General features: G+C 33.1%; 1 long non-coding RNA gene and 1 pseudogene across 1 annotated transcript; one reads left to right on the forward strand and one right to left on the reverse strand.

The window, feature by feature from the left end:
• The first annotated feature begins 824 nt into the window (after nucleotides 1–824).
• Nucleotides 825–1,703, forward strand: LOC143608601 (phytohormone-binding protein pseudogene; annotated as a pseudogene).
• A 1,435-nt stretch (nucleotides 1,704–3,138) lies between these two features.
• LOC143608554 (uncharacterized) lies at nucleotides 3,139–3,805 on the reverse strand. Its single transcript, XR_013149283.1, has 3 exons — nucleotides 3,698–3,805; nucleotides 3,291–3,516; nucleotides 3,139–3,193 (listed from the first exon to the last, which is right to left on the reverse strand). It is a non-coding gene; the product is annotated as an uncharacterized LOC143608554 (long non-coding RNA).
• Between the last annotated feature and the right edge of the window lie 1,456 nt (nucleotides 3,806–5,261).

Genomic DNA, 5,261 nt, shown 5'->3' on the forward strand with positions numbered 1-5,261 from the left:
GTTTGCACCCTAGCTAAAACAATAGGCCCTAAACAAAGGGTTATCAAACCCGACCCATTGACTAAATCCTATCACATAACTACCATCATTTATGCTACCACATTTTAATTTACTCATAAGTCACAAGATACCAATAAAAATACCTAAGTAACATCTATGAAAGTGATTGAGCAACATGATCTTTTCAATCATGCTTCCAAGAGGTCCATATCGTATTTAACATCCAAATCCACTTGAGCCCAATTCTTTTAAAATTATTGATCCAAAGGAAACCCAACGGAAACCCAACTATTTGTTGAAATACATGGAGCAATCACAAAAATTTTATAATTCTTTTTATTTTTAATTTCTTCTAATTGTTTTATAATAATTTCTTTTAATTTGATTTTCATGTTTTAATCATAAATCTTGAATTTAAACGATTATCATTACAATTTTCAAAAAGTAAACACCAATTAGTTATTAAATATACTTCCAAACGTCCTAATTTTATTAATATCATTTTTTATTATCAACTCACATCAACTAGCATACCTATTATTATTATTATTATTATTATTATTATTATACTTGCTATTTGTAAAAGTATATTACAAAATATAGCCAATCCTTTTCACAATCAGTAAATTAATCAATACACAAAATATAGTCCAAAACAGTCAAACGTGGCTGCTTTCTGTCTTATACGAGAAAAGATTCTAACTTTCTAAAGTTTATTATATGATTTATATCTACTTACCTACCTCTTTTTGTATTCATTTATATAGAAGAGAATAATGTAGCCTATGTACTTATCACTTACAAGATCTAGAGGCCAATTAAAGATGAAGGAAGATATAGACCAAGTGACTGTTTCTGTGCCCATCAAAGATTTATGGAAGGCAATGTCTAGTGACATAAGGCATGTCGGACCCAAGGTTTTACCGGATATTGTGGCGGATGTCGAGTTGCTTGAAGGAGATGGTGGCTATGGAAGCATGTTGCTTTTCAAATTTTGCCCCGGTATGTCTTAATTTCTTGTTTGCATTAGTGGATCCATTACGCTAAAATAAATTAGTTATCTGGCAGAAAAATCATGGGTCCGTTACTGCTTGTTTGGTTTGTGTTTTTGTATAAAACATCTTGGATCAACTAGTATGACCAAATATCGTTTACATAACCAGACTGAATAAGTACTTTTTAACTGGTTTAATTTATTCGAACTAGTCAATTGGTCAGGTTGGTTGAAGCGACAAACCAGATCAGTGATTGGATGAGATTTTTTACTTATTTTTTCAACATTCATATTTTGCTTGATGTATAACAAGTTCCATATTTTTATTAACATTGCAAATACATGTGCTTAATTATTTATAGCGTCTCATGTTAGATATCCGGTCGGGTTGTGGAAAGAAAATGGACTTTTGGATTCTTTTGTGTTAGGTGTATTAAAAGTGAGCCATCAATTAGAGAAGATTGTGGAGTATGATGAATCCGCATATAAGATTGCTCTTGAAATACTGGAAGGAGGGCATTTGGATCATGGGTTTTCAGCATACACGACCGCTTTTAAGTTAACTAAAGTGTCAGAAACAGAGACACTAATCGACATCAAGGTCTTGTATGAGACGAAACCCGAACATAACCATATACCCGGAGAGACTATAAAAGGAACATTTCGTTATCTCAATAGCCTTGAAAAATATTTGTTGAAAGGTCTTTGATAATATTGTATTCTGTCAATTTTTTTTTCTTTTCTGGTCCCTTGTCCTTGAAATAATACATCATCATCATCATCATCATCATCATCATCATCATCATCATCATCATCATCATCATCGTACTCAGTATATCCCACCAATAGCAATGCTATGGTAGGGTCTGAGGAGGGTAAGATGTAGACAGCCTTACCTCTATCCCATAGGGATAGAGAGGCTGCTTCCGGTGAGACCCCCGGCTCGATAGTAGTTTTGAATCAAGCCTTGGACATAAGACACATAACACTCAATCATCGGGACACCGGCTGATTGGTGCATGTGCCCTTGTCTTTCGGCTATCAACGCCACCACATGATGCTTGATTAACCTTCCGCCACTTTTAACGTTAATTTCACGTGATTAGTAAAATAACGTCATTGAAATAATACCTTAGTGTTTAATGTCTTTTCAGCAAACCATTGACTTTACTGTTAGCCGTCATACCAACTACAATTTTTTTTATGTCCTCATAAACTTCATAAACTTAGTCTAATGATCACCAAACAAATCAAATGCCACATAAATCTAATCTACATAGGGCTAATAGGTATGGTTCATTTAAACCATTCCATCTCACGTCAGCGTCACGTCAGCTTTGCATCCGTCATTGTTCCTCACCCTTCAAATCGAGGTATGGATCAGTCCCCTCATTCTCTATCATTCCCTACCATTTGATTATTTAATATTATAAACAATTAATAAAGAACAAAAAAAAAAAACAAATCATGATTGGTCACTGATGAACGTGGTCACGTACCATCAGTAGCCTTAGGTCACTAGTGAAATGAGATAAGAGAGGGGAGGGGGGGGGGGGGGTGTCACTGATCACATTTGAGTGACGGGGCTGCCACAACAAATTAGTAGGACGTGCCCACTGCTCTATACCATTTGGCCTAAGCACTAAACTTACTAACACTTACAATTTGTAAGTAAAAATCCAACACTTATCACAATATGAGAAGACTAATTATATAGACAAAAAACTTTAGAAAATGACTCAAATACTTATAGATTTAATAGAAAAAATTAGCAGTGTTAATGTCAAGGACTGAAATTATTACAAATTTCAAACATCAAATATTGAATTGTAAAAAGATTCCTTTTGGTGATAAAAGGGGTTATCTGGGCAAAACCACAAGAGTCAAAATAGTTAGTAATTTAGTTAAAAGATTATTTTTGGTGATAAGAGAGGTTATCTGGGCCAAACCACAAAAAGTAATTTAGTTAAAAAAATGCGAATTACGGTTACGTATCTAAAATAAAGCAAGAACAAGTTGAAGTTAGATGTGTAGTGAATTAGACATTTCCATAGAAATGAGTAAAATCTACACATTCATATATAGTCATTAAATAGACAAATTTTACATACAAAACAAACGCAGTACTAGCAATTTGGTTTTTAACGGCATCCACTATGGGGTCTTGAGCTTCTCTCCTCGAAATCTTCACATGTCCACCTTAATCAAACAAAATACAAAGCATGGGTCAGTTTATTGTGATTATGAATCCAAACAAATCAAGTAAATAAATTTAAGTTCTGGTATATCAACTTACATTCCTGGTATCATATCATTGCAAGTTCGGTTTTCCCTAGCAGCTGTGACATGATAAAACCAGCATGCATCCTTGAGCTAAGTGTATAGCGACAAACCTCATAAGACATGCTTCACACAGTTTCATCTTCTCAACGTTGAAATTTTGAACCAATTCTTCATCCTCTAGTTTGGCACGTTGGTACTACTGGATGCGTGTTTTGCAAACTTTGCAGGACTATTAAACACTGATTCAAACAAAGTATCAATTCAATTTTCATAGTAGATATAAAAATATGAAGTGGGTGTGCAAGGGAATTCGATCATAAGCATTAGTCCATGATAGCAACTTAGTTAATCTGTAATCAAAACGAGAACCTATATCACCTTAATTAGTCTTGATCCAATCAATAGATTTAAACGACTTACCAACTATCGGTAGATTGGTTTCATGTTGAACGGTCTCAATGAACTCAAGTCCGGACATATCATCAGGTGAGAAATTGACTTCTGTTATCACCATATCGAACTTGATATTGCACCTTTTCGGATGATCTCTAAAGCTTGAGTTGGTTGTGTGCATCGTTTAACTGAATAAATCAAAAACACATTCAAATTAATCATTGTAATGCATGGAAATGTTAAAAGGACAATAAAAAGGAACCTTGATAATGGTGACTTTGAAGCATGTTCGTAATCCGAACAAGGGTGCTGATGTCATTATCAACTTCAGGCGAATGAGGTTTCATGGTAGCGATCAGCGATGGATTCATGACAACTGATCAAAGGGTGGCTGAAGTGTGGTTGACGAGTCTAAGAAATGGTCATCCAACTTATATATATCCTAAACAATGATATATTAAATATTAATTCTAAGATATCACTTTTGTAATATATGGCATAAGATTTACATGACCAGATTATTTGTTGTAAATTCTCATTTTTTGAAGAAATAATTTATTTACTTTTATAAATTTTGTATTATTCTTGATTTAAAAAGAATTATATAAAATTAATTTTGAAGCATATATAGCAATTCAAGCAACTTGAACAATTCTGACATCAAAAAATCAAGAAGGTCTATCACATTTAATAGTAGATCCTATCAATCCGATACAAATTCAAAAAGATCTTAACATCAATTGAGTTTGAAGCATATATAGCAATTCAAGCAAGTTAAACACAGCTGAAATCAAAATAGGTCACCTCTATCACTTTCATTAGTATATCCAATCAATCCATATAAATTCAAAGCGATCTTAACAGCATATATAGCAATTCAAGCCAATTAAATGAATCTAAAATTTAAAATCAAATTCAAAATCAGGAAAATATAGAACAAGCGGTAACTTAAACTCGCTAAATCAAGCATAAAATCAAACACAATTTGTGACAACGGTTACAAATAGATGGAGGTAGCCCGGAGCAACAAGAGGATGATCACGGTGCCGGATACCACCATGACTGTTGGACTTCATGGTTATTTTTGAGTGGTTGTGAATTAAAAGTTATGAGCAAATATGTAAACTTGACATAAAAAAAGTACCCGCATCCTTTGCAGTTTGTTTTCTTACGCCATCCACTACCGGGTCTTGAGCGTTGAACCTCAAAACCTTCATATATCCACCAATCAAACAAAATACATATAAAATAAATCAGGGAAAAATAATCTCAATTGCTATTGCAATTAATAGTAAGTTGATAAAGTAATTTCATTTGATTATTTAAAGAAAATTCAATTTCTTTATCAACTAAACCAAAACTGTAAAAAAGGAATCTAACATGGTAAAGTAATTCAAGTATACATATAAACCATAAACTAGGAAAAGATGATGAAAATTCTACATGATATACTTGGAAGTTTTTGAGTTCTATTGCTACAAATATAAATAACTGTACTAAAAGAGCAATCTAGATGCCTAATATTTCGAAACAGAAACAGCTTGTCATACATTTCAAAATTGAAAAGAACGATTTGTGACTACAGCAATTG

This window comes from Bidens hawaiensis, unplaced genomic scaffold (assembly GCF_021521415.1).
Source record: "Bidens hawaiensis isolate Kalapana, Puna unplaced genomic scaffold, B.hawaiensis_p1.1 tig00419396_1, whole genome shotgun sequence".
In the NCBI taxonomy this organism is placed as follows: Eukaryota; Viridiplantae; Streptophyta; class Magnoliopsida; order Asterales; family Asteraceae; genus Bidens; species Bidens hawaiensis.